We start from the raw sequence: 9,717 nt of genomic DNA on the forward strand, positions 1-9,717 counted from the left end.
GCGTTCCATAAAAAAAAAAATTTTACTCATGTTGAGATAATATATTTGTGATTATATATATACATATGTATATATATGTTGCATTTTGGTGATCAGTGCTTTGTGATAATTAATGGTTTTCTCTCACCTTGGTGATTCTTCTTATTCTGAAGTTCATCCTAGTAGCATTCTAAAGTTCATCCTAGTAGCATTCTAGCTAATTTAGATTTCATTTTTTGGGGGTCACACATGGAGATGCACAGGGGTTATTCCTGTCTCTGCACTCAGGAATTTCTCCTCGCAGTGCTTGGGGTACCATATGGGATTCTGTGACTCGAACCCAGGTTGGCTGGGTAGGGACTGTAGATGAAATAAGACAGAGCTGCAAGAAGCCACTGCAGATATACCAAATCTACAGTCTGTCTTCCCTAAACTGGGTAAGGCCTCTGGCCACCAACATTCCAAGAAGAAACAAGAGCAAGAATATCCTCTTTGAAAGGACTGATAAAAAGTGAACTTTAATCTACTTTTACCTCTTGACCATGCTGAGGCTTTCACCTGATCAGCATATCATTTATGACCTCATCTTTCTCTTTCCCTTATAAAAACTCACTTTTGTGCCTTCTGCAGACTCTCTCTGAATATGAGCTTTACAACTCTTTCATTTATTTATTTTTGTTTTGAGGTCACACCCAGGGGTGCTCCAGGTTTACTCTTGGCTTTGCACTCAGGAATCACTCCTGGCGGTGCTTGGGGGACCATATAGGGACCATATAGGATGTGGGGATCAAAGCTGGGTCAGTTACATGCAAGGCAAATTCCCTACCCGCTATATTATCACTCCTGCCCCTCTACAACTCTTTTTTTCTTATTTTTAATTTTTATAAGGTTGTTTGCAATAATTTATTGTATTCAATATTCTAACACCAAACCAATTCCACCACCATTACACCTTATCATCACCATTATTTTCAATTTTACCACTACTACCCAAGCCTGCCCCAAAGGCAGACCCTCAATAATTTATTTTTATTGTTTGTTAAGAGTAATTCACTAAAAATGATCCAAAGAGGGCTTTTTAGAGGAAAATGTATGAAGATTGTTGTATCTCATCTTGGAGCTGTTAAGCCTTGTATAAGAAATTACTGACGGGGCTGGAGCGATAGCACAGCGAGTGAGGCATTTGCCTTGCATGCAGCCAACATGGCCAACACAGGTTCGATTCCCAGCATCCCATATGGTCCCCCGAGCACCGTCAGGAGCAATTCCTAAGTGCATGAGCCAGGAGTGACCCCTGAGCATCTCCGGGTGTGACCCAAAAAGCAAAAAAAAAAAAAAAAAGAAAAAAAAGAAATTACTGACATGTTGTTACATGTTGAGCCTTGTGAACACATATATATGTGTACATATGTATGTATGTATATATATATATGTATATAGATAGATAGATCAAGATCAGTTGCCTTCTACTTTGTGTGCTACTGTTGGTACACCAGAGGCATAGAGTATGAGATGTAACTCCAGAAATTCCAAAATTTTAAATAGAATGATACAGCTTGAGTTAAATGCATCTCTGCCACTTGTTGCTCTTTTTCGAGATTTTTTGTGAGTCTCTGGATCATGGTCGTTAATGAGTTTATATGGTGCCCTTTTAATGCCCAAATAAACACTCTGATTGTCTCCCAATTCGGCTTTTTATTCGGTTGTTAAGGGTCATCAATTTTAATTTTTGGAGGGGTTTTTGTTTTGCTTTGTTTGGGGCCACACACCCACCTGTGCTCAGGGATTACTCCTGGGCAGTGTCTGGGGCCTATATGTGGTGCCAAGATCAAATCCAGATGGGCTATGTGCAAGGAAAGTACCTGAAGTGCTGTGCTATCTTTCTGGTCTCAATTTTAGACTTTTGAGAATGGTAGATAGTCAAGAGAATTTTGTTTCGATTTTACTTTAGGCACAGTGGTTTACTATGCTGTTAATAGTAGCATTTCGTGCACGACACGGTTTAGCACCAAACCCCTCACCTGAATGTCTACTTCTCTGATCATTGTCCCAGTGTCTCTCCTCTTCACTCCCCAAGGTAGCTTACTACTAAGACCAGTTCTCAATTTCTGTGACCTTTGGGTATTTGCATGTCTTTATATTCCATCATGTCTACTACATGTCTTTATATTCCATCAGGAGAGAGATCATTCTGTGTGTGTGTCTCTCTCTCTGTGAGTGAGGGCACTCACCACTTGCGTTTGGTGGTCAAGAGTCGCCTCCCCATCCCAATCAGCCTCTGCATACCAACACATGAGGGAGGAAAAAAGGCCACCAAAATGGTTGGTGATTAATTGCCATATATTACAGTCTATGTTCCTCCATGCATTCCATTCTTCCTATGTGTCTATTTCAGTCTCTCCGCATGCCCCATTCCAGTTTCACCCTGTCCCTCATTCCAGTCTCACTCTGCCCTCATTCCCATTCCCTCATGCCCCATCTCACAGCCTTCGTTATTCACCCAGGCCCCCAGAGTTGGGGGTAGCAATACAACTTGTAGTGATTGCACACTCAATATATGTAAGTCCCTTCCCTCAGGTGAACCTTCTTCTAGGACAAAATCTCATCTTGCAAGAAGATACACCCAAGGGCAGAAAACCATCTAGGGGCATATTTCTCCTTTCCTTGGCCTATTTCCATTTAAATGGTCATCTTAAATTTACTTCTTAATATTTCTAGTCATTTTGTATGAACACCGTAGCACTGTAGCACTGTACTCCTGTTGTTCATCTGTTTGCTCAAGTGGGCACCAGTAATGTCTCACAACAAATTGTGAGACATGTTGTTACTATTTTTGGCATATTGAATACGTTATGGGTAGCTTGCCAGGCTTTGCCATGCAGGCGAGATACTCTCAGTAGTTTTCCCGGCTCTCCGAGAGGGGCGGAGGAATAGAACCCGGGTCAGCCATGTCGGCCGCATGCAAGGCAAACGCCTTACCCACTGTGCTATCACTATTAAGGTTTGTATTATTGGAAAATTGCTATGTTGATCAAAGGGATGGTTCTTCCTATTCCCATTTTGTTTTATACAGAAGTTTGTTAATGATAAACTTATATCCTATAATTTGATTAATTAAATATTTCTGAATTGAAAGAGAAACTTAACACCGTAAGATATATTAAGTTTAAAGGATAGGGTGGCTCTCCTGGAGACATCTCTCTTATATCCCAGACTACAGTCCTCAGGCCAAGTTAGTCTTCCTAACCTTAGCAGGGTCCTTATTCAGATCCTTCTTTTTGGGTGATGACAAAGTTTGTCCATGACCATACTCATAACTTACTATATTTTATGGTGGTTGGCCTGTCCCTTTTAGATCCCAGGATAGCTTATGGCTTGTCCCTTTTCAATGCTTGGGTAGCTTACGGCTTGCCCTGAGTCCATCCAAGACCCTCACTGGAACCCTCCTTTTGGGGTGCTAGGAACTAAGGACAACTGAGGCTTAAGTCGAGTAAATATGACAGATGCCCAGGAATAAATATTGTTATGAGTCAATTAACTCCCAGAAGCACAGCATTCACTATCTTCCTGTGTCGATACAAAAAGGACACTGCTCTAGAGTAAACTGTGAAAAGGACATAAGGGAAAGAAAAAAGCAAATATTTCAGTTGCATATACAAAATCCAGAGTCCTGAGAAGAATCTGACTTTACAAATCACAGAGTCTGATTTTGGGATATAGTGATTAACAGAGAGGGGAAGCAGAACAAAGAATAAGTTAAAGATTAATAAAGAGGAATGGGAGTGCCACTGGGGCTGTGTGATGAGGGTAACTCAATAATCTAAACTCCCTGAGGCAAGGGAGGAAGGACAAACCAATCCAACATCTCTCCTAATTTCACTCAGCATGAAACTCTCCAGATCCTGCCAGGTAGCAGCTAATCGTATGATTTATCATTTTTTACAGTAGAGTAGTATTCTATGTGTGTATGTACCACAGCTTCTTTATCCTGCCATCTATTCAGTCAAGACATGTTTTAAATAACATAAAATACCACTGATTCATGAATAAAAAAAAAAGTATTTTACAGAGTTAAAGTTTAGGGCTGTGGAAGAGAAAGATGCTAACAGAATTCTGCTTCACTGATGGGGACCCCATCCCTGAGAGCAAATTGGGGTTTATATACTCTGCAGTGGACCATTCTCAAGGAAGGAAAAACTTACATTGAAATAATAGTTAAAAGGAGACAAAGTATGAGTTTTTAACTGCCCTATGGTAATTTCCAACATCCTCACTGAGTAAGAGATAATAAATGCATTTTGAATTTTGAAAAGATACCTTACCTTACACAGGAGCCATTTAACATATAAAAGTTAATGCCAATCAAGAGATTACAATCTCTTATTATAAATTTCTTATTTTGGTTAGGTGAAAAAGGAACTCTCATCCACTGGTGGTAGGAATGTTCAACCAATGTGGAAAGTATGAAGAGTTCTCAGTAAATTGAGCTGCCATATGACCCAGCTATTTCACTTTTGGGAATCTAGCATCAGGACACACAAACATTCATCTAAGATGACATCATCACACCATTATTCATTGCAGCACTTAAAACAAATAGCTATAATATGGAAACAACTTAGGCGTCCAATAAAAATGAATGTATTATGAAGATGTGGTACATATACACAATGGAACACTATACACAATGGAATATTATGCAGCTGTAAAGAATGAAGAAATCATTCAATTTGCTGCAACCTCAATGGAACTGGATTATATCATGTGAGTGAAGTCAGGCAGAAAAAGAAAGAAAATCATAGGATGATCTCACTTATCTGTGATATATAAATTAACTGGAAGAATAAGGAATGAAATATGGCAAAGAGTGGATGTCTAGATTGCCCTTGATTATAGAGTACAGGGAAGAGAACAGAGAAGGTAAGAAATAGAGGTGGGGTGGGGGGAAGAGGAAAGAAGATGAAGACAGGAAGTAATGGGTAAGCAGTGGTCAATGGCCTGAGATACATCAGTAATGTGGAGGGGTGGGTAGCTACAGACACAAAACAGAATCAACAACACTAAAAACATGAGACACAAATGACAACAACCAAACATTCTGATGTGCCTGTAAGCTGGCAGCTTGTGGGGGTGGGAGGGAACTTGGGGTCACTGGTGATGGGAAATTGATGCTAGAACATTAGATGTTTCAATAACTTTGTAAATCACGGTTCTTTAATGAAATAAAAATTGTTTTTTAAAAAGATATTTTGGTCTGATGACTGTTTGACCTGGTCTTTCTTACATCTCGTCTCAGCAGGAGGCTGGCGTGGAGATATGAGATATGGTGCAGGGCTTCTACACACACTGACTACAAAGGCCTCTGTAGAAGTTACCTCTGCCCTGGTCTAGCCATAACTGACCTGTAACTTTAGCCAAGTGACCTTAGCTGCCAGCCGTGACTTCTTTGTCAGTACCTGACAGAGGAAAGCTAAAGTCTTGCCACCATATTGGGAAAAAACAAATTCACTGCAGTGGTAACCTAAATGTTCATTAAAGACCCTGGGTTAGCCTTCTTGTTTTCCAGGATAGATAGGAAAATAAATTTGGGTAACACTGGAGGTTGAAAGTGTTATTTCTTCACTCGACTTAGTTTTAGGGCTATTTCCCGTCCTCAGCCTAGCAATTCTCAATGGACTGTGTTGAGGAGAAAATCAGAAGACCTAGGAAATGAAAGGCAAAGCTTGGAGCATGCCAGCCTATCTCCCCCAGGAATGGGAAGGGGGGCTTCAACTATAATAATTCACATGTAGTTATGGTGCTGTTTTCTAGCACATGGGTATATTAAAGGTATGTCCCTTCCCCTTCAGTGATACCAAACAGCCACAGTACATGTAAGAGGAATAGGGAAGCATATTTAGGGCAATAGAAACTTGACCTCAAGTGCTGACACTAGATACTGATTGAAAATCCTGCCGTTAAAAATTATTGTTAGAGAAAATTTAGCTTGGTTTTAAAATGCAGTCTTTAGTCCTGGAACCCAAGAAGGAGGAACTATAAATTGTAAGTTACAAATTTTATGAATTTGGTAGCTACATCTGTAATGAAACATGGTTATCCCTAGAACATGGGCCTGATAGTATCTAATAAATGGGAGAAAGGACCAGGAACTAACATTGGGTTAGAACCGCTGCCCATGTTTGCTGAGTTTGCCTACTTGGCAACCACCCAATCTTGAAAGACCATAATCAATAGTTGACAAACTACTCTAGGCACCATATAATCTCATCAATGGCCAAGATCCACAGACTCTTAAATAAAGCTCTCAGGAGAGTGCAACATAGAACATCCTGACCCTGCTCCAGGCTGTCTTCACCCTGGCCACTCGGAGGGGGACAGGCTGAGTTTCCCTCCCCACCCCTGCAGAGTCCAGGCAGTCAGAAACCTCCTGAGTCCAACCATATCCATGCTCAAGGCCTCTCTGCACAGGTTCGGAAGAGCCTCAACTATGAGGGAACTTGCAGAAAAATCCAGTATTCTAGACCCGTGACTGATATCTCCAAGCCTGCTTGGAACGGGTCTGGGCCTCCTCCCCCCAGCTCTCTAGTTTTCCAGTGTCTTGGTAGTCACACAACAAACTGCCTCTGGTGCCATATAATCTCACCAACGGTCAAAACCCAGAGATTATGAAATAAAGCTAATGGAAGAGTGTGACATAGAACAACCTGGAGCATGAGGCCGAATTCACGGCTGCAGGACCTCTTATGCTCTAGCCCACTGATGTACCAAAAAGTAGCACACATTTATTTGGGTATAACTGTACATGCTTGCAATCTTTTATACAAGGACTTACTTAAATGGCTTCAGGATGAAATATAACAATCTTCACAAACTTTCCTCTTATGGTGGTGAGAAGGTGCACAATGTTGGGATTGGTTTTGAATATTAATTGTAGTCTGTTGGGGTCCGAGCTCAGGACAGCCTCACCTGTCAAGGAAAACTCTGAGAGACCAAGTCCATGCAAAAGCAAGAGGTTTATTCAAGCATGCTCGGGCTCACAGCATGACCACAAACCGTCAGTGACTGAGAGCCCCGAGCCTCTTCAAAGGGGGCTTTTTATAGGGCATCTTCCCGAGCATTTCAGAAAAGCCCGCGCACAAGTCACCCAATACATTTGAATTATCACATTAGATGCTGCACGCAGGCAGCCAGTCATTTTGCAACAAGCCATCAGCACCAGCCACTCTCTTCTGTACCTGTCACCAGGCCCTCCCAATGGGCAGTCAATTAGGCCTTTTCATTAGGCCTTCTCCAACCTTGTGGCCTTATCTGGTGAATTCCAGGTGCAAGGAGGAGATGGGAGTACTTGGTGTTGGGCCTTGTTAGGCGGATTCCAGGACAAAGAGATGCCTCATTAGGCCTTCTCAGGCCTTGTGGCCTTCTCTGGCGAATTCCAGGTGCAAGGAGGAGTTGGGGGTACTTGGTGTTGCTAGCCTGCTGCAGCTGCAGGACGGGATATGGGCTGGGACTTGCTTTGCTAGGGCCCAATTGTCATGGGGCTATCTTTCATAGTCAACTATTGTTGAAGAGCTTTTTTAAAATAAAATAAAAATAAAAACAAATTGAAAAAAATCAATAGTTGCTATTAAAGCCTCCTTTTTCTCCTGTCTTTGAGGCTCTAAATCTATGCATTTTAGACAGGCAGGATATTTCTCACAGTACATGCTGGATATCAACTGGAATGCCCACCTGGAGGCAAAACGCTTGGTTACATAAAAAAACACAATGGCATGAGCACGCTTCATAAATATTCATACCCAGGGGCTGCAGCGGTAGCACATCCGTGTAGGGCATTTGCCTTGTACGTGACCATCCTGGGTTGGATTCCCTGCATCCTATATGGTCCCCCAAGCACCGCCAGGAGTAATTTCTGAGTGCATAAGCCAGGAATAACCCCTGTGCAATGCTGGGTGTGACCCAAAAAGAAAGAAAAAGAAAAAATAAATATTCATATCCAGCTATAAGGAGACAGGAAGCCTGGCAATGGGAGAGGTGGGGCGGGGCGAGTGGGAGGCGGGGCGAGCGGGAGGCGGGGCGAGTGGGGGCGGGGCGAGCGGGAGGCGGGGCGGGGCGAGCGGGAGGCGGGGCGGGGCCAGCGAACGGGAGGCGGGGCGAAGGGGCGGGGCGAGCGGGAGGCGGGACGGCGTGCCTGAAGCCGGCGGCTGGAGCGAGCCGGGCGACTTGACGACCCCGAGCTCGCTGCTGGTGATGGCCGTGAGGGGCTCCGGGAAGTACGTCCGGGAGGCGGGCGGCGGGCACACGGGAGGAGGACAGGCCGCGGGGACGCGGGACCCCTGGGCAGTCCCCTTCCCCTTCGCGGGGACGGGAGCGGGGCGACGCCATGTCAAGGCCCAGAGGCCTGACCGCCTTATGGATTATCAGGGAACCCCAGCAGGGCAAGATGGGTGGCCTGAAGTTAGAGATTCGGTTATGGAATATAAATAAGAGCGTTGTGGATGGACTATGAATGAGAAGTAAAGAGGGGTTTTAAGACTTGCACCTGGGCAGCTTGGAGAAGGGAGAAGTACACCAGTGTTCCCCAAAGAGGAAGATGCTGCTCCAGGATTTCTGGAAGAATCCAGAAGGGCAGTATTAGCCTCTGATGAAATTAGGGGTTGTTGAGTAATGTTATGTTTGATTTTGGGTCATGCCAAGCACTCCTTGAGGGCTTCTTTTGGTAGTGCACAGGGGACCATGTGGCAGGAATTCAGCTGGGATCAGCCACGAACAAGGCAAGCCTCAAAACTCGTGGACTACCTCTCCTGCCTGGAGTAATAATTTTTCTGAATAGGGAATCTCAGGACAAAGAAATTCGGGAACCTCTGTTATAGGCTGACATGGAGAAGCAGGAGACACATGTGGAAGGAAAATATCTGGAGCTCAGTGTGGGACTGAGTCTATTTCAAATAAATTTGTCAAATGGGGGATTGATTTTCCAAGTCAGAAGTTTGCAGATGTACTACCTCTGTGACCCCCCCAAAATTTTTTAAAAATATTTTTGATTTCAGAAAGTGAAGCAGTCATATAAATATATCAAGTAGGGGCTAGAGCAGTAGCACAGTGGGTAAGGGTGTTTGTCTTGCACGTGGCTGACACGGGTTCCATTCCTGGCACCTCATGTGGTCCCCTGAGCCCCAGCAGAAATAATACCTGAATGTAGAGCCAGGAGTAAGTCCTGATCACTGTCAGGTGTGGACCCCGAGAAACAAGTAAACACTTTGGAATTGGTAAATGTTTACCAACAAATTGGACTTTGATTACAAAGTTGAGGTCACCAGACGGAAGGGGGAGGGGTTGAGGAATGAGGAAAAAGAGAGACTAGAAGCGACATAAGGGCAGTGGTGGAGAGATTTTGGTACTGGCGGTACAATAACTTTATACACCAAAAGTATAATTGTAACCATGTTATCTTAAACACAGTTTGTAAAAATTGTGGAGTTGGTATATAAAGGGCTGGAGCAATAGCATAGCGGTAGGGTGTTTGCCTTACAAGGGCCAACATTGCCCACCCGAGTTCGATTCCTCCACTCCTCTTGGAGAGCCCGGAAAGCTACCGGGAGTATCTCACCCGCACGGCAAAGCCTGGCAAACTCCCTGTGACATATTCTATATGCCAAACACAATAACAAGTCTCACAATGTTACTGCGCCCGCTCGAGCAAATCGATGAACAACGGGAGGACTGTGACTGTGACTGTGA

At 43.7% G+C, this 9,717-nt stretch overlaps 1 non-coding gene across 1 annotated transcript in view; it reads left to right on the forward strand.

Moving 5' to 3' along the window:
• The window catches only part of LOC130037221 (U6 spliceosomal RNA), a 107-nt gene extending 92 nt beyond the window's left edge, over positions 1–15 (forward strand). The window contains exon 1 of the small nuclear RNA XR_008794475.1: positions 1–15. This exon is cut by the window's left edge and continues 92 nt beyond it. This is a non-coding gene — a small nuclear RNA (U6 spliceosomal RNA).
• The last annotated feature ends 9,702 nt before the right edge of the window (positions 16–9,717 follow it).

The sequence above is a fragment of the Sorex fumeus genome, unplaced genomic scaffold (genome assembly GCF_029834395.1).
Source record: "Sorex fumeus unplaced genomic scaffold, SorFum_2.1 ptg000071l, whole genome shotgun sequence".
Taxonomy (NCBI): domain Eukaryota; kingdom Metazoa; phylum Chordata; class Mammalia; order Eulipotyphla; family Soricidae; genus Sorex; species Sorex fumeus.